The following is a 20,647-nucleotide window of genomic DNA, read 5'->3' on the forward strand; positions in this document are numbered from 1 at the left end:
GATGAGAAGATCTTTACCTCCATAAGTGCCGCAAAGTATGAAAACTGGCCCAGAAGATACAGGGTTTTCTCCCAGAAATGTTTTGTTTTTAATTCATGAGTAAGTTGGAAGAAATAACTAAAAAGGCTGAGAAGACAGAAAAGGACCAATAGGAGGAAATCAGGAGGTACGAAATGGGCGGATTTGGTCAAGCTACACGAGAAATGTGCACAACATGTGTGGGGATGGGGCACATGTGGGGATGGGTTATAGGTACTGCAAAGGGGAAAAGCACTCCCTGCGCCAAGTGCTGGCAATGTGAATGAGCATGCTGATAGGCAACTGAAGAGGTGCCAGTACTTATTTTCCCTGTTAAGATGACTGTGACATCATCTGTTGTGTTCTGATTTTGCTTTCTAATTTTTGTTTCTGTTTGTTTTCTCTTTAAGCATGCCAAGTGTATAGTGACATTTTACACAGTGCTGCTCTACACTGTTCTCCAGGCTGGAGAAGGGCCTGGTGAAGAGCTTGAGTGCAGCCAGGTTTTACTCAAAGGGGCAGGAGACCCACTGTCTCCAGACTTCTCAGCCCAGAGGAGCCACTGGGTACAACAAAAGCATAGTAACTCCAGGTTCCACAGTGTCGTGAGAAGGGTAACCCAGGTATTTCATGAGCTGCTTGAAATATTTGGAGATTGAATAGAATGACTGGATAAAAACCAAACTACAAGACCAGCTGGTTCACTGAAAGGCTGCTACTTTTACTCATTCCACTAACGCAGTGGCTGAAAAAATGACTGAAAATTGTAGTCATTTTTCAAAATGACTGATTTCACAAGCAACTCATCTGTCTGGCTGTACCACGAATAGGAAATTGCACTGAGACCATTTCTGCAAAGGTGAGCTGTGTGAAATATAAGTTATCAGTATGGCCTTTTCAATTAAACAGACTGAAATAATAGTTGAAAGCAACTAAAATACAGAGAGAACATCAATGTCTTCTTTCTCAGCTTAGCATATAACTAAATTTGATTTCACACGGAAGGAATTGTCTTCCTACACTAAGTCTGCTTCTACATGGTAATCATGTTCTGAAACCTCACCTTAATGTACTGAGTAGGCTGGGAACAAACAAAAACTTGGGGCAATAGAGAAAGATGTCTGTAGTGTGTAACATTCTGCTTCCTTAGGTGTAAAAATACAAAATTCACAATCAAAAAAGAACAAAATACAAAATCTGCTTTGTACCCTCTGAAGAATAAAGGCACATTCTCAGCTGCCTTTCTTCTCACTGAGAATGCACAAGAAGAATGGGCTATGTTTCCCCTGTCCTGCTTCCTGCACTTTCCCCAACACTATTCCACTAACATTCTGGTTCCAGCCTTCCTGGATCAGCAATCCAATGAGATAAAAGTTTATCTGGTGGTACTAATTTGTGTGGGTATGTCATTTTGCAATACATAGGATCTGTCTGTTTTTCACCACAGGTTACACAGGTTACTTTGAGTCACGAACTTGCTTATTATTGCAATGGGTAACTTAAAGCCAATAAATACTAAGAATATGATTAAAGAAGGGATTTATGCTGCATTCAAATATGTATTATTAAATGAAGTACTTTGATAAATATTAAAGTAAAACTGAGAACTCCTTCTCATTTCCTGTCAAATCCTGAAAGTATCTAACTCTTTGGTAGTCTCATTAGTCTAGTTTTCCATGGAAACAAGTTTGGAAGATTGCACAGTCTATCTGCCTTCTCATGACTGCTTTGGAATCCTTGGGCCAATTCATATCACATCTGTAAGATGGCTGAAGTTGCAAAGATAATTCTCCTCATATAGGCTTCATAAAAAATTAAAGATGGTATGACTATCAAGCCTAAGTGAAAGCCAGAAGAAATGGACCCAAATACCCAAAACGTCACTAGCAGTTTTGTGGTTATCAGCAGGTTATGTGGTAGTCCCACTTGCAACTTGAAATTCTAGGAAATTCTAGGAAATTGCCTTGAATTCTGTTTTGAAGTATCCTCATCTCTGTACAACCCATCCAATCTAGGAATCTAACAACAAATTCTGCACTGCAGGGCAGGCGTCAAAAAATTGTGTACTGCAACACACGAAGGACGTGTCAATATGACACCGTTTTGAACAAATGTAACCTCTCTTCTGTTGAAGGCAGCCCTCAGCTGTAAAGCTGGAGTAACTAAGAGATGATCAGAAGGTAGTTCTGCTCAAGGTTGTTATAGTCCTACTCTTTTTATAGTAGAGCTTTGACAGTCTCTTAATTTTAGCTCAAAATATAATTCTGTTTCTTGATCAATGGCATGTATCTTCATATTCTTGGTAGAAAGGTCAGTCAGAACCCTTGAAGACTGGCTTTGAAATTTTTACCATTCCCTTCTGGAAGAAAGAGAGCCCACTTTATTGATAAGAAACATTGCTTTATTAATTATTGTACACATAGTTCTATATATGTATGTGTGTTTTCATATAAATGTACAAATACACACAAAATACAGTATATATTTGTGCATATATTTGGCACACCAACAGACAGTTTTAGACATAAACTTACTTTTGTTTGTTGTTTTGTTTGCTTGTTTTTAATTAGGTAAATCTATTAATCACATACTTCCAGACTTTGCATGATGTTGTGATATTAAGGCTGGAGACAGCTTCAAAAATGTGCAAAGTGAATTATGAATTTTCCCAGACAGATTAGGTACATACTTAAGTTTTATAAACCTGTTCTTAACCCTCTTTTTCAAATCTCCTTTTCTAGGATCTCCATTAAAGCACGAAGAACAACAGTTTGATTGTAACTGCTGTAAAACAAAGAGCTGAGTGAAGTCTTGGAGTGCTGTTGCTCTGGGCGAGCTTTGGAGCAAAGAACAATTTAATGCAGAATCTTATGGCCAAATACTGACAGGGAGATAGAAAGATGCCTAAATTTCATTTACCTGCCACAAAGCTGACTGTATTATATGATTAACAACAACAACAACAAAAATTGTCTGACATGCTGTGTGCTCTGACAGAACTGAAACCTGCAAGGGAAAGATGTGTGGAAAAGCAGAGTTTTATGTTTAGGTTTGTCAGTGGTAAGAATGACTTTTCCATATCATCTCCTTTAAGGTAAAACTTTGAAGATCTAATTTTCTAAGGTCCTCTGTAAGAGTAAGTGTGGCCATGCTGATATCAACAGCTTGGCTTGGAACAGCAATGTATTGCTGCACAGATCTCCTGGTTGCTCCTTTCTTGTACTTGGATTTGGTTTGCAATGTATTAAACTAGGAACAAGGGGAAGCTTTGATTTATTGATCTCTTCCTATTGCACAGAATTACTTGCCAATATAGATAAAATCTGTGAGGCCCTAGAAAGACCCTCCTGCACACACTAGTGTTACACTGGTCTACTCTCCCTAGCCTCACTGGAAATGAATGAAACTTCACCTTAAGAGCTTATTTGCAAAAGGTGTGGGTAACTTTGAGATACCTTCTGTTTGAAAGCAACTGTAACCTGTTAAGCATGACAATATATTTGTAATTTTCATACTCTTTTGCTGTTCCTGTACTTCTGAATTCTCTGTGACCTTGCAAGCTATGTCTGCACTTGTGGAGAGAGTCATACAAACAGGCTATAGATGCATGGCTAGTCTGCTTAGGAGCCTGATAAACTAGCCTCTGTGAACTCTGTACTACCTCAACTGCTTTTTGGTTGTTTTGTAGGATAAAGAACCTTAATGAAAAGCTTATTCCAGAGACTTGTGACTACCCCACTGTCTGTGTTGTCAGCACAACCCCGTGGGAATGCTCTCAGGTTTTGGTCCTAAGCAGAGCAGAACTGATCCTCTGAGGAAACAACTAAGAAAGGAAAGCAGACATGATGCTGCAGCAATACTTGGAGATGTCATTATCTGTGTGCAATTAAGTGGTATGAATATTTATCACGGGGGTGGAAATTGCATGTTCTGTAGCTCCAAAACCAGTGGCACACATCTGAATTTTGCATACACTTTCATAAGAGACTTTCATGCATAAGTGGAGCAGAGCTCTCCACACCTTCAAATCAGATTTCTCATTTGTATTCACTATATAAATACCACATAGAAATTTGGACACAGCTGTCTCATGGTCATTTGATTCAGCCATTCTTATGACCTGGAACAGTACAAACAAATGAAGACACAAAATTAGTTGTAGTCACACCACAGTTTGAGCACAGGCTAGTTACAATAACTCCACTAAATTGTTCTGGATCCAGAGCAACAACATTATATTACTTACCTTACATTCTGATGAATACCTTATATTTTTATGATCTGTTTATGCTAATAATCGTGGTATTTTGTTTTCATAACGTTTGTAGTCAGTTGCTTGGCTACATGATCTTGGGTGTCGTCTCTACAGTTGACTAGGAGATACAACTCCTGATTTATTCTGAGAATCTGAGCCACTTTTCAGTGCCACTCCATCTCAGGAAACATTTTTTCCAGAGATTCCAAGGAGTATATAGAGTGGCAGAGACTGCTAAGAAGCATAATTTATCTTTTTGTTAGAGGAGTTGGCAAAGGATCCAGTCCATTCTATGAAAAATGTAAACATTTCAAATTTTCTTTTTGGTCCCACTTGGGCAAAATAACACTTTGGAGTGGCCCACAAAAATATCAGAAAGACCTTACAAAACTGATGTACGTGTCATTTTCATTCCTCCTATCTACAGAAATCCACCAGGTGCTTTGCATGCACATTTATGGTTTTTTTAGAGAAAGAATCAAATGGTTATTTACATTCATGTGAAATGTTTTCATTTCCCTGAATCACCACGTTCTAACAGAATAGTTTTCTAACAGAAAATTCTCAACAATTTTTACTCTTTGTTCCCAAATACTCCTTATCAGTGTTTATTGAACATTCTTGTCCCGTACACCTTTGGAAATCCTATTATTTTTCTTGGTCTGGTACTTGGTTATGATTTAGGATGTTTTTCTAGCTCACACAGCTTACCAACTCAAACACTGTGAAAAATATGTTGTTTGAACCAGTCTGAATCTCTGGATTTCTAATCCTGTTGGTTGAGTGTATTGCACTTTCTTTCTCTAAGCCTCTCTCACACTTCATTTGGTAGCAAGGCAATAGCATTCCTTTTTAAGCAATTAGAAATTAATCACAAATTTTGTATACTTATTGTCGGTTAATTACCTGTTGATATTGCACAAGCATGAAAAGGCCAGTTCTAACAATATTCACCAGAAAGTCATGTTGAATAGTTAACAAGATACAAGAAAAACTTCTACTGCTGTTCTGTGGTCTTTGTCCAGTCTTTGCTGTCAAGTATTTTCCAATACCAAGTCTTGGTTGTTAGATTAAAAAACAGACCTTGCTGTTGCCTCCCCCCCCCCCCCCCCCCCCCCCCTTTTCCTACCCCATCCTGTACTGTAATTTTAAATGAACCGAAGGGTTGCTTGCCAAACAGTGGTCACATGAAGAATATTTGAATACTTCAGCTGATTTTTTGTGCTTGGGAGGATCCTAAAGAGGCTGTTGAACTGTCTATGCAAGTGTGGCCTTCTGCCCAACAGTGACTAAGAGAACTAAAACTTACGCTGCTATAACAGATGTGAACTTCAGTGCATTTCTTTCTACCTTCATGAACACCTTTTTCCTTGCAAGTAAAAAATTTCAAAGAAGCTTTTAGTTCTGACATGGGTGTTGTTCCCCCACACAAACTCATGCACTGAAGAAAGGGCATAGAACTGCTGGAAAGTACTGAGGAGGTGGTGGGGCACAGCACCACTTTCTACTGCTCATCCCCAGCTCTTGCAAGGCCAAGTCTTCCTTGTGTCCTACTGCACCAGTTGTATGGGACCAAAGAGAGCCATCAAGAAGCTTTCAGCATTGCGTTGGCAACACTGAGCTTCCTCAGCTCCAGCAGGAAGTCTGAAGAGAAGACCTGGAGTCTTTGTGGCGTCAGCAAGGAAGCACAACAGGGTTTCTCAGTGCCAGTCACTTCTGGGCAGAAGGCCAGTATAGCAGAACCTGGGAGGAAAGGCCTGTCTCAGTCCTCTCAGAAATCACTCAGTGCCTGACTAGAGGGCATGTAAGATGCACCTTTCCAAAACTTTCCTGTATGAATTAATCTAAAAGGAAACTAGTTCAAGAACCCCTACCTCATCCACATCTTTATGCCCCTTTGTTCCTTGCTTGCCTGCAGCTACCATTTCTGATGCACTCTCTAGTATACTGGATGTGAGAGCAAAGATGTTAAAAGAATAAGGCCAACAGAGCTGTATGGAAAGACTTTGCCAAAAAGTGCACTCGGGGAATAGTGGAAACTATTTGTGAAATTGGATCTAACTCAGTAAATGGATTCAAGGAAACAGGCAGTTTGCATTTGAATCCTTCAGCTGAAGCTGAAAGTTTGAGTTACCAAATAAATAAATAAATAAATAAATAAATAAATAAATTCATAGTTACATTTTCTAGGAATTACCACTTCTCGTTCTGAAACATCTAATTTTACTGGGTAAAGCATCTCCCAAAAGAAGCATTTCATAATCAACTGATAGCACTGTTTCAACTCAGCAGCAAATGAGGTTAGTCAGCTATTTGATTAAAACAAAGGAATGCAAAAAATACAAACATGAGAATAAAATCTGTTGTAAGCAGCCAGAAACACTTGGGATTTTTTGGACTAAGTCTTTCTTCCTACAGAAACACAACCTTACACGGCTGTTGTGTAGAACCCTTTTCCTACACCTTACTGACATTTCTTGTGATCGTTCCCTGATTTAAAGCTTTCTAAGCAGAAATACATGTTTTGTAAATACTGGGAGACAAGAAAAAGACCTAGGATCATCACAGTTGAAGATAGGCCACAACCAAAGAAGAGGCACTGTGATTATCATGAATGAAATCCAGTCATGCGGATCTAATAAGGCAGTGAAGAGGACAGCTGTAAAAGCATCCACTCATCATGAGCTACATTGCTACTGCCACAGTGTAGCATTCTGCACAATGTCCACACCTTCTGTTACTGTTGCAGATTCTTCACCTTCCTTGGTACAAGGTATCAAATGAAGCTCTTCACTTCTTCCAGCCAGTATGCAAATATCGCTCCATGGATTATTCTAATTTATAGTGATGGAAACTTGCCAATAAGAACAGGAACTGGGATCTTTATCAATGACATAGACGATGGGTTCAAGTGTACCCTCAGCAACATTGCTAATGACACCAAGCTGAGTAGTACAGTTGGTACAATAGCAGGAAAGAGTGACTTCCAGAGGGACCTGGTCAGGCTTGAGAACGGGGTCCCATGTGAACCAAGTGAGGTTCAATAAGGCCAAGTGCAAGGTGTTGCATGTAGGTCAAGGAGGGGTGGCCAGTTGAGAGAGAGAACTGATTGTCCCTTGTTCTCTGCCCTTGTGAGGCACCTCTTGCAGTACTGCACTAAGGCATGAGGCCCCCAGCACAAGAAGGATGCAGAGCATTTGGAGCAGATCCAGAGGAGGGCCACAAAGATGATTAGAGGGCTGGAGCACGTCTCCTATGAAGAAAGGTTGAGAGAGCTGGGTATGTTTAGCTTGGAGAAGTCTCTGGGGAGACCTCATCGTAGCCTTCCAGGCTTGAAGGGAGCTTACAAAAGGAGGAAGACCAACATTTTACATGGACAGATAGAACAAGGGGGAATGGTTTTAAACTAAAAGAGAATAGATTTAGATTAGATATTAGAGGGGAATTTTTTACTCAGAGAGTGGTGAGGTGCTGGCACAGGCTGCTCAGAGAAGCTGTGGATGCCCCATCCATGGAGATGCTTAAGGCCAGTCTGAATGTGTTCCTGGGCAGTCTGGTCTAGTGGATGGCAACCCTGCCCATGGCAGGGGGTTGGGACTAGATGATCTTTAAGGTCCTTTCCAATCCAAACCATCCTACAATTCTGTGATGGATCCATTGCCCCTGTAGTGACAATTCCTTACCCACATCTTCGCCAGATTCAAAACAATCTGGTTCAGCTATTAGGAGGAAAATAAGATTTTCTAGTATATGTTTATAAGAAGACAGAAGAGAAAAAAGTGTATTAAAATGTCAGACACCTGCAAGGCAAAAATCCAGAGGAAAAGAGACAAATTTAGATGTCTATTCAAAAAAAAGCAGTGTTTACACAGTCCTCAAGTTTATATTGTACATTAAAAAATCTCCACAGCAAGCAAGCAAGAGTTGAGAACATTTTTTGCCTAAAGAAAAAAGAAAAGTGTATTGCTCTCTGTACTTGCATGGAAGTGTGGAAACATATGCACTTTCATTATGGAAAACTTCTTACCTAATCAACACGACCATTTTCATCATGGAGACATTGTGTTGTTTTCCATTCGAGAGAATCAAGTCACACTGACTCTATATTAACAGCTTAAAGATCAGCAGAAACAATGAAGAGAATCAACCTTACGTAATCCTCAGCTGATGCCTGAGTTTGAAGTCTTGCCCAGCACTTCCATGCCAACTTTTGCAAAACAGGTTTTTTCAGGAGACTGTACTTGCGTTCGCTTTCCAGATGTAGAGCTGGGACAGGTGAAAGCAACTTGGGAAGTGGGACAAGGAGGGGCCATTAGAATCTTTGTTGATCTTGGTTGGATTAAGCATAGATTTATTATTATCCTATTTTTTACATGGTTTAAATAAAGGGCAAAAGATATACCACTTTTAATTCAGTTACCGTTAAGATGAGAAGAATAATTATTTAAATTATGTTAGGTGGAACTGCTTTCACTGGAACTGCTTTCACAGATACTCTGTGCTCTTTATCTTTGAGCTTTCACAAGACTTCAAAGTGTTTGCTGGCATGGATTAATCAGTTGAAACGTACCCATAACCTCTTCTCTTCCCTAGCAGTAGGCAGATTTATCTTAGCCAATATACAAGCATCTTCACTAAGGATTTGCAGCTCTTCTTTGTTTGTTAAATATGATTATGTCTATATTCCTAAGCAGTACCAAGCATTCTGTGGAAGAGTGGGTTATAAGTAGAGTTCTATATAGTACAGAGGAAAAAATCCAGAGGAAAAAAAAATCTGCAACCACGTGCAGATCGACTGCCACTAGAACTAGTTTAATTCATGGCAGAGCTGGAAGAAGATTTCTGATAGGGAAAGAACAACTTCTCAGACTAATATGAACCATTACTTATTTTTTTTTTACCTTCCCATTAACAATCTGCAACACATCTAAACTCTTGGATCTAATAGTCACTACTTAGATTGCTGTTAATGTATCTAATGCATTTTTGCAAACCTGGACATCCACTGCAATTGTTACTGTATGAATAGAATTAAAACATAATGAATTTACCAGAAGAGTACAAAGAAAAGTAGGAGAAAAGGACAAGAGAGTTGAGTTTGCTGACCATGCCAATGCCAATGATTGACCTGAGATGTGGCATGCAACAGAATCACTCTGTTCCCCTGCCATGGTCACTCTGCTGCCTGTAGCAGAAAACTGAAACTCTTGAGAGCTCTGTGCACTCTTGATATTTTCAGTAAAAGGTCATATTTCACTAGGCACATTGAAATAGTCATCTTATTCCTTTATTTTAAAGAGAAGAAAATATTATCTGCACAGCATTCACAAGCTGTGAAATGTCTCTGTTAAACAAGAACAGAAGGTACGACATGCAAAACACTTAAACATGTATGTCCCTATTACTAATTAATTATTAAATGATTGCAGTAAGAGTACATCTTCACTCACTGTTGATGATTCATAAAAGGACACCTACAGTAAACAATTGTTCTCCTGTTTGAAAACTGGGTACATGATGCAAATCTAAAGAAATAGACTAACAATTAGAGCATCGGTGTAAATATCTAGCTTTTGTTGTCAGGCTGTTGTTACACTAAAGGTTGTTCACCTGTAGTATTGAATTAATGTGATTCAGATTAAGTTCCACTACTGGATTGCCTCTCTCCCTCCAAAGAACGTCTTCTCAAGGTCATTCATTCCCATTTTAACCCCAAAGATCTGCAAGCTACTTCTTGTGTATTATTGCTTGGATATAAATTTAGTTTGGATAATATTTTAAAAAACAAGGCATAACTTGTACAGATGAATTTATCGGTACGTATATGAACTAATTTGGAACTTACTGCTGCATGGTTTGTGAGTACTTTGGGAGGCAATGTAGCAGACAGGCAAGGAGCCAGGGTCTTTGCAGTGCACAGATGGTCTGTAGGAGCCAAAATTTGGCTCAGCAAGGAATTCCAGCAGGATCAGCTGAACCTGGTATGTAGAATCCTGCAGAACTGGTATGGAGAAGTGACTTCTGCTCCAGGCTAGCACTCTATCTTATTCCCTTGTGCAAACTGTGTTTTAGGAGATAGAGTGAACATGTGAACATCTGTAGGGCAGTAGTTCATTGCTACTTTCCCCTATGAATAAGATACCCCTTTTTACCATGTCTCAAAATTTCTCACATTTTAAATGAAGAGCCCAAAGTTTACTTGCTCTAGAAGTACAGACCAGAACATCTCCTAATATACTAGCTGACGTCATGATGAAACTCAGACTATAATCTGCTAAGAACAGAGGTTGCCAGGTCAATCTTCCAATAAGTATAGCTGATTTGCTTCGATAGAGCAATGGAAAATATGCAAATTCACAGGGTGACTAATTACCCCTTGGGAAAACTTAAAGAAACTGGTCTGAACTGTCCTGTAATTAAAACCATCCAGATAATGTAAATAATTGTCTTATAAACATTACACATAGGAAAATTTCTGCAGCTACCTATTCTGTGACCTGGCTTTGTATTTGCCGAACTCCTCAGTACATTTTAAGCTCATTACGGTTTAGCTCCTGCCAAGGACTTTCTGTCCCAAGGCACTCTGCCCTCACAGGTAGCATTCCTGGCTGAAGTTTTGAACTATAACAGTGTTAACTATTCACAGCTGAGGTGGCACCACACCACATGTCTGTGCTCCCCAGCATCACTAAAGCTGGGGAGGTGGGGGCTGGTCTGAGTTTTCAGAAGCACTCAAAACTTTGAATGAAAACACTGAGACCTGGAAATGTAATAATGGGGAAGAGTAGTGGCTTGGGATGCATAAATAAGAAAATCAAGGGTACTATATGTAATTAAAATCAGTTCCTTGTTACTTTGTTTTGTAAAGCACACGCATGTTTTCTTAGCTCATTTTTATCCAAGTGCCTTTCCAAAGATGGGATAAAACAGAAGACCCTACCTCCAATTAGACTTCTAATGAACTGTGAGTATGTCTGGAGAGCATTGTAAATAAGTACTTTCATCACATAAAATGACAGTGTTCTTTGTACAGTGGGATAAGTGATGCTGAGTAAATCACCTTTACTAAACATTTCGTATGGACATACTTTGAATACAGGTTCTAGACATCTGTTACTGGGCATCCATGAAATTTCAGGTTCCTTATGACTTCCCCAGCACTCTCTCACCCAGTATGAGAATAGGCTTGCTAGTGTCTGTAGAGGCTCTCAGATCTCCTGGTGATGACTTGCAGAGGAAAGCTCATGAGCTAATAAATAATATTGATGTTGAAAGGAGATTTGGCTTGTGCAGGACAAAAACTGCTAGATAGATTGAATGTAATGTATCTGCTCATCAAGAGAGCGGCACGTATTTCAGTCTCTGAGTGAAGTCAGGTCCAGTGTAATCTGTAGATTTAATCCAAAAGTCTTTGCCAGGATAGCTGAAATAAAAGACAGAAAGCAGCAATAGTGAAATTTGCTGCTCTGGAACATTTGAGTTTGCAGCTCTAAGGTTGGTGTTAGCACAGATTCTGTATGCCTGCATGTCTGCATGCATGCATGCATTTCATATGTTTTATACTTGGGACTGGCCACAAGAGAACAGTGAATCAAAATTCTGATTATGTGAGCATTCAACCAGATCTATATTCAATAATAAACCAGAATTTTTATAACAGCTAGATTGAAAGACATCACATTGTGAGAGGCTTCAAATTTGGTTGTGAACTTGAATGCAGATGAACTGTGGAGCTCCATTTTGCCTGACATATGGAGTGAACACAGTTTCAGGAAATCGTTGGTTGATGGTTGAGAAGGTCAGTCATTAATTACCACAGAAAAAGTGCAGGAGAGGCAAGCATACAGATTTCAGCATGCAGGATGCTGAGGCATTACCTTCTCCAAAACTACTAGGTAGTTTGACCAGTTAGACTTCTAGAAAAAAAGGGTTGGGTAGGATCAGCTCAAAATGTGTTTGTCTGGGAGCTGTTCTTCATCTGGGGCTTAGTAGGCAAGGTGAATTGCTGCAAGTATTCCCCTTGGAAATACCAAAATATTTGTTAGAACTCACCACAGTTGCAAAATGGGGCAGAGGAGCAGCACAAGGACTTTTTTTTTCTGTCAAGAATTCATGTTGGTGTTTCTTCCACCTCAGGAATAGTTTACAGTCTGTAGTCACAGAAGATAAAGTGGCATCTTATCACAACCCCAGATGGAACAAAGTCCCACATTCTAACAGAGCGTGAATCATTCACCAAAAGAACATCACTACCTGACTCTAAAGGGATCCTAGGCTAACTGATTAAAGTTTTGATAGTTTATATTATAGGAGCTGAATTTAATTTCAGCTGTGAGATGTTTCTACAGACCTTCAGCAGGGTCTTTAATAGCACTAGCATGAGGACATATGATAAACCCTAAAGTACCCTTCTGGAGGATTGATTTGAAAGTGTCTCTGTAGGCCTACGTTGTTCTGGCATCACTTATGTGAACATAGTCTCAGAGGTGGACATTAAAAGTCCAGATCCATTTCTTTTGTCATCTATTGACCTTTATGTGTTGAATATTAAGCTTTTGTCTCCCTTTATATATTACTCTTATAGTACTCTTATTTTATTATTATTATATATTACTCTTATCTTATATAATACCCTTTTGTCCCTCTGTCTCCCTCACAGACATTTTCATTTATAAATACTTATATTGAACATAATCTCTAGAGCAATATTTATACATTTCTCTTCAAAATGGTAAAAGCTAAGGGGATTTGTTTGCAGAATTTATGAATCAGAGGTCAGCCTAGTCCTGAATCAAACAACTGAGCCCAGCCACCACAGCACCTTACAGTGCCAGTTGGTGAAGGAACCTGTATCCCTCCAGTCTTTCCTGAAACAAATGGGGGACTCTGAAATCCTTTCATTTCTATCTCTAGACCTGCATTTGGCAAAAAAAAACAGAAATAGTAGAAGGAAAGCAGGAGAAGTGGTTGCAATTTAGGCTACCAGAAATGCATATAAAGGACTTCTGTTAGCATTAGATACTTTTCCAGTCCAAAACATAGAGAAAAAAAAAAAGTAAATATCTCAGAAGAAACTCAGTTTCTGTTCCCCTCTCTCTCCTGCTGGTTGCAAATGCTGTGGAAGTCTGCCTGAGGCTCTGTAATACCCATACAGTCATTATCTATCTAAATCTGGGGCAGTTGAAGTTTCATTCACATGTTCATCAGAGTTATTTTGGCAATAGAAAATGAAAGATTTTGAGGTTCGATTGCATCAAAAAAGAGTCCTTTTACATTTTCAGAATGCTGCTAAGGTTATATCGACACTGCAGGTTACTTGCCTTCACGCTGAATTAAATCAGAGAAAGCTGCATGATATAACGACCAAATACTGACCCTCCTAACCCCTCCTTGTCCTGTCTGCTTCACCTAAAACTCATCAGCTCATCTGCTCTGCACTTCCCGCCTGTGGAAGTCCTTGAGACAGAAAAAGGGCAGACTGTGGATGTGCTGCAGAAATTCTCCTGGATTGCTGGCTATTACCTAGAGAGCTGAACAAAGAGCCTGTTACAACTCACCTCATTTCCTCTTTTTTTATTTTTTTGGTTGGGGGAGGCCACACAAGTCCTGTAGGAAGAGTTAAATCATTTTTAAGCATAAAACAGAATCATCCTTCAAAGTGATTCCTCGTATATCCAGAAAAGTATATTTTCTTCCTCTCAGTTATATTTTCCTAGATAGAAAGGAATCATGTTTCTGAATATTTGCAATGTAACGTTTATCCTTTTTCTTCTTCCTTCATTTTCTTTGTCATAAATCTGCCTATCCTATTTTGAAATTATATTCTTTGTCATTTCCACTGCCATGAAGTTTAGAAGTTCAGGATAAAGATCAAGTCTCCTCAGCATCAGTCATTCTAATACAGAACAAACTAAAGGTGGGAAGAAGAGCTGGTAAATATCTCTAATGTAACTTCAAATAGAGGCAAACAATAGATATATATAGGCTAGTATCTCTGATACCAAACAGTGTGTCTAGGACAGTTGTCTCAGCATACCAGCAGCTTAGCCATTGCCACTACTTATGCCAAAAACATTTAAGTGGGAATCTGAAGATAAGTTTATTGTGACTATTTACAGAAAATGTCCTAGTCCTGACTCCCCTGGTGCAAAGGTTAGTATAAAGAAAAGAATAAAAGTTCTTGTTTCCATAAAAATACAAATCAAAAAGGAATGACTTGGATAGGCAATGAGTGACAGAACTATCAAGAAGGGGAGATAAGGAGTAAGATGGAAGGGGGAGGGGGAAAAATTGTTAGTAGAAATGTAAGAGGAAAAGCTGGTTATTACAGACTGGGTAGTGTGAGAGAAGAAACGAGCAGCAGAAAGACTGCCAGGTGGCTGCAGGTGTTCAGCACAGCCAACAGCTGAAGGGAGCGGGTCACAATGAGTTCAAAGATTCCAGATCATGGCTGAAATGTAGCTGGCTCTCAAGAAACAATTCAAGATAGCAGTAGACATGAAGGTGATGAATGTGATGCAGGTATAAAGGGGATCAGATATAAGAGGTGAAGAGTGGAAGGCTGGAGAGAAGCCAAGGCTGGTGACAAGGAGAAGATTGGTCTGGCCAAGAGAGAGAAGGATAGCTGTGGTATAGGATCTGCATTTGGTTTGATGGGAGAGGAGATACTGCAATGGAAAGTGCAAAATAAAATACAATTAAAACCACAGAGATAGGACCCCAAAGGGGAAAAAAGACAGAGAAAGAGGAGAAATGAGAGCAGGAAAGTAAAGAAATTGTGAAAGCTGATGGCATATAACAGTCAGACAGGGAAAGAGAATGTGCTGGAAATCTTTCAGTAGACACATCTGATAAAGTTGTAAAAAGGTAAATTTAGCAACAGCAGCTCTTTCCTGGGTCCCTTTTTATAGGTATCTTCGTTGAATGACCCAGGTAAAATTGCAATATTCTCTGCTGCTAGTAAAATATTGGAATTTATTTTGCGTATATAAAGAAGACATATGTGTCTAAGAAAAAGCATTTTCAAGAAGGAAATGACATTAATTGTATTTAGCCCTTGCTTTTTGTCTAGAGGCTTGGTATTTCAGAGATTGTGTCTGTTGAAATCAACAGCCTTTTGTTTGGTGCAGGGATATCATATTGAATGGTGCATGGAAAATATTTTGTTTCATAAACACAGCAGGAACTTGCACAATAATTCCTAAGGATTTCATATTTGCAAATGAATCAAACCACTGGCCCTGACTCACCCACTGTACTGCTTCAGATTTCTACTGTGTAGAATCTTCTGTACAAACAGGCTTGCACTCACATAATAGAGGAGTAATGCTGGTGAGAGGCCTATCTTCTAGTTGTGTTTATGGGGCATTTGCTATTGTAAAAGTTTGTGTCACTTGAAGCTTTTAAGGAGCATCTAGGAACAGTAAGTCTATACATGGCTTCTGCATTTAAAAGCAAGAAAACAAACAAACAAACAAACAAACAAAAACTCTTCAGCGGTTAGAAAGAAAACAAGCTAAAGAGGAGCAAAAAATGGAATGTGCAAATTTAGATCCAAATTTTCCAAAAGTATTTGGGTTTGGCTCGTTGAAGGAAAAAATATAGCCACAAGAACTGAATGCAATTTATCACCATTAATGAGCATGTCCTAGAATCTCAGCCCTTGGCCAAAAATGACATTCTGCAGAAGAATAACAAAATCCTAGGGTCTAAAGACACTGTTCACTCTTTTCTTTCAAATGACAAATTTAGTCATCAAGAACACTGTCAGCTCAAGAACACTCAAAACTGCTGTGCTACATGAATCTAGAAAAATAGATATGACAGCATGAATTCACTGCACCTGTTATCAGCATATCACAAACTTCACTAGAGAGGACCACTTTGAGAAGCAATGGACAAACGGCTCTTTCGTTTCTACTATTTAGCCTGACATGTCTTGTCTATGACTGAGAAGGTGGATGACAGTTTTTCTGAGATAAACCCTGTCCTTAGACCAGCTGCTCTTTTAGGAAGCAATTTGTTACAAGCCTACTCTTTCTGTACATCACTGGGCTGGCCTTTCACCACCTTGCTCAATTGCAGATCATTACATAAGCTTCCTGTAATAACATCTGCCATTCAGGTGTGCTGGGATAGGAGAACACTGTTAAGGAGAAGGTTTGCTATGCTATTGTGTTTGGAACTTCTGCTGTGATTTTTTTTCTGGCTTATTACTATATCTGAATATATGGTTAATGTTGGGCAAAGAGGAACACAGAGCACACCAGTGCCAAACCAAGAACTGAAACCTCAGCCACAGAGCCCACCAAGTTATATGACCTAAAATCACATGATATTAAAGAATAGCCATGATGAATGGTTGTGGCTTTTTTGTTGTTGGTGGTGGTGTGCATGTGTGTGTGTGTGTGTGTGTGTGTGTGTGTGTGTGTTTCACTTGAGAATTCACATATTTTGAACTTTTCAGAGGGGTGCCTAAAACCTTCTGGCTTTCCCTTAAATGAAAACTGAGCTGAAAACTTCTGAGGAAACCTTTAGGAATAATGAAGCATAAGGCCAACTCTAAAGTCAGCAGAACTAGTTACAACACAGCCGTACCCTAAAGAACTCCAGTCTAATTTAGAGACAAGTTCTGCTCCAAGCCATAGTGGTATGAGTGTCGAGTAGCAGACACGCAAATTTACTTCACAAAAATTGCAAGCATATATATACTGAAATGATAAGATCCAGACTGGTATGTTTTTTTTAATGTGTTGCTTATTAAAAAAAAAAAAAAAAAAAAGGACTTTCTGAAATAATGCTCTTTTGCAAAAACATTGGATTAGATATTAACCAATGATGATGTCTAGACAAACATTAGAAGCTTGAATGTAGGCTTGAGACAATACTTGTTAGTTCAGTCTACTCAAGACTTACTCGTACTCTGAAATTCAGTGTACTAAAGAGATCCAATCCAGTAAGTTCTGTGCATTATGCACCCCAGTGTAATATGATTCATTAGTTAGAATACGCTCTGTGCCAGCATTTGGCTGACACAACTTTTCAGCTTGTTTTCTGCATAGTGAAAGGTCTGACATGTCTGGTTCTGGACCTGGTGCAAAGGGTATGAGCTTGGATGTGCCTGCATCATACCTGTCTGGATCACATTTCATGCATCTAAGCCAAATTTAATAGTGTCTCCTTGTTGTCCTTCCCTTCTGTTGGGTGGATCAGCAAGAGATGCAAGCCTTGACTACATGCTCCTCTTCATCCTCTTTGGGAAAATGAAGGGTAGTGGGAACCAACATTTCCAATACCTACAAGTAGATGCTGTGGCTAGACTATTTGCAAAGGATTCAGTATGCAAACAAAATGTCTAGTATCTTTTATTACTACATACATAATCCCAGCCTTGAGTTTAACTCAAAATGTTCTCAATATACAGGTTGATTCTTTTTAATTGCTGTCAATGGATTTAAAATTGGATATATTTACATAATATGAGTAATATGCTGTCTCTTTCTACATGAAAATCATTGCTGCCCTCCATAACTTAATAATATAATTCTGACTTGCAGTAGTTTGTTAACCACGACGCTTCTCCAGAACAAGACAGATAGAGAACGGAAAGAAGCACTGAAATGAGGTTATGGGTGAGTAACAAAAGAAATGCCCAGGCATGGAAGATGAGCTTTCATTAAAGAGTAAGCGAAGCTGTAAGTGGTTATTTAGAAACCCCAAGGATTGCAGGCTGTCAGTTGTCAGTGCTGAAAACATGTATGAGATGGGACATGCAGAGTCAGCTAATGCTGTGCCAGCGCTCCACAAACAAGCACCAGTAGGTATGCAGCTGGAGCACTAATGGAGTCCATTTGTCTTCCACAGGCTGCATATTAGATTGATATTCTTTCCCCCATACTTATCACTTAATCTCCATCTGCAGAGGTGCTTCCTTTCCATGTGATCCTGTATTTATATACCTATGATTATAGCAAACAAAGAGGAATATCTGTCCTTTGGTCTCTTGCTGTCACTTTGGGGTGAGGGCAGGACTGGGTACTCACCCCTTGCAGAGGGGCCGCTGGGCGCAGCCTCAAATGCATACTTCAAACAGCCTGCATAAACCAGATTGCTTCTGGACTTACTGTTCAGCTTGGACCTGAGCTTGTTTTTCCATTTTTATTTAGTGAATGATGTGAGTGGATGTGCAAGCCAGCCAAAATGATAAAGTCTTTACCTCATTCCTTTAGACTTTTTTTCATTTGCTGAGAAATAGCCAGGCACTTTCAGCTTTGTCAGAGGAGGTATATTACTGAGGCAGCTCATTTTCTCCCCTCCTTCTTCTCCTTTCCTGTCCCCAAAAATGAGAAATGAAATATTACCTATTAAGGTAACAACAGATAAAACAGACCCAATTGCTTTACAGCACTGGCTCAAAACACAGTGCTTTGTGGTCCTCTGCACAGAAATCACCTGTTTCATGATGGTTTGCCTCATGTTGAGAGAGAGGAGGAAGATCTTTAGAATAATGTCTTATGAAACCACAGAGTCTTTGGCAGAGCTGAGCTGCAAGTTGCCTTCTGAAAGTCATATATAAATGAGCCCCACAACAGTTCACATTACTGTTATAAATACTAAAGGGATAGAAGAGAACTGACCTGGCACCCTGACTGGATTTTCCAAGTGTTACTTTGCATTCCTACAAGTCAAGCGAAAATCCTCAAGAACTTCTGGGGGTCCAGTGCTATTTCCCCATGCTCTGACCCATGTCCTCTGCTGGGTTTGAACTGGGACAGTGCCTGGGGATTGGTAGTTTTTCTGAGACCATCTTGCCAGCTTATGTAGCCAGGGAGCACAGCCAGGAGCAGCACTGAGCAAGAGCCTTTCTGCAAGGCCCCTGGCAAACCCAGGTCTCCTGCACTCTGCTACACACCACAGCCAGCCAGACACAGACCAGGCAAACTCCACGGTGAGGAAAAGGTGTCACATAATTAGGTGTCATCTCACTTAGGTGACAAACAGTAATTGGGCAGTGCTAAGAGAGCCTGAAATGCCAGGGCTCTTCACCTGCTCTGGGAGAGGTTTGCTTCTTGTTTCAATACAAACTTCTGTACCTGCTTCTGAGTTGTTTGCAGCACAGCATCTGAAAAACAGAATGCAGAGAAATGAGTTAGGACTACAGAAATGAGAGGAAGGAAACATGCATAATGGTAAAAGCATAGGGCAGGGAGGTCAGGAGGTCATTTGTAGTTGTATGTACCTAATGCTTCTGACATCCCATGCCTGACTGAGTTTCTCACTGGTAGGGCTTTCACAGACCTTGGGGGATATAGTCATCTTGTGGGTTCCTTGGAAAACTCCTTAGGGAGCCACTGTGCAAGGCTGTCCTTGGAATAGTCTGAGCATCACCCTACTGTGGCCGCATTCAGAGCAGCACAGGCCTGCAGCATAGTGTACATGACACCACTGCAACCCAGAGAGGAAAACTAGGCCACACACTGTTATCTGAAGTCCTTCAACAATCACTCAACCTTCTTCCTCCAACCACAGTTTTTGGTTTCCTTTCACAGACCTTTCACTCAGGCAAACGCTGGATCTTTCAGTTAATTTCAAGATGTTGCAAAAATCCCAAGTGGCTGGTCTTACCTCATTCTCCTGAGCCTCATGGACACAAGCTGCAGTGTAGTATTTTCAGTAACTCGTGTTTCACAGCCTCAGTAGAAGTGGTAACAAAGCAAGTTGTTCTTTTATGATCTTGTTTATGAACTGTAAGATTCCTTCTCCACATCCGGCCCTGAAGATAAGAAATGCTGTCAGTGTTAGGTAGGAAAAGATTTTCCCTGTGAATATTTACTGCAAAAAGAAAATAGTCTCCTTAGTGACTCAAGAGCAGGGTAGGGGGAAACTACACCTGTCTATGCAGGTGATAGAGCACTGGCACAGATTACCCAGAGAGGCTGTGGAATCTCCTTCTTGAAGAACTTCAAAAACTGCCTGAACTTTGTCCTGGGCACCCTGCTCTGGGTGTCCCTGCTTGGGCAGGGATTAAGTTAGAGGAACTCAGAGGACTCTGCCAACCTCAGCATTACTGTGACTGTGTGTGTGATTCAGCACTGTCTGAGTTTTTCTAGGAAACTTCTGCTACCACAGCAGCAGGACTTCTTGAGAAAGTTTTTTTGTGTCACAAGAAGAAAGAGTCCAACAATTTGTAATTAAAGTCATGTTTAACATGACTTTTGGCATCCAGGCCAAAAGTTCTTGGTTTATTGCTAAGAAAATAAGGAGAAAATAATCATTTGTAGTGAAACGAAGAGAGGAGAGGAGAGGAGAGGAGAGGAGAGGAGAGGAGAGGAGAGGAGAGGAGAGGAGAGGAGAGGAGAGGAGAGGAGAGGAGAG

At 39.9% G+C, this 20,647-nt stretch overlaps 1 long non-coding RNA gene across 6 annotated transcripts; it reads right to left on the reverse strand.

Moving 5' to 3' along the window:
* Window positions 1–2,403: 2,403 nt before the first annotated feature.
* LOC101750389 lies at window positions 2,404–20,273 on the reverse strand. 6 transcript variants are annotated; one of them, XR_210506.5, is made up of 7 exons: window positions 20,200–20,273; window positions 19,898–20,045; window positions 19,366–19,394; window positions 18,489–18,602; window positions 13,831–13,879; window positions 12,326–12,423; window positions 9,539–11,696 (listed from the first exon to the last, which is right to left on the reverse strand). It is a non-coding gene; the product is annotated as an uncharacterized LOC101750389 (long non-coding RNA). The 6 variants fall into 6 exon arrangements; XR_006938749.1 differs by having other exon boundaries at window positions 19,319–19,394; XR_001465870.4 differs by having other exon boundaries at window positions 20,163–20,273.
* Between the last annotated feature and the right edge of the window lie 374 nt (window positions 20,274–20,647).

This window comes from Gallus gallus, chromosome 3, assembly GCF_016699485.2.
Source record: "Gallus gallus isolate bGalGal1 chromosome 3, bGalGal1.mat.broiler.GRCg7b, whole genome shotgun sequence".
In the NCBI taxonomy this organism is placed as follows: domain Eukaryota; kingdom Metazoa; phylum Chordata; class Aves; order Galliformes; family Phasianidae; genus Gallus; species Gallus gallus.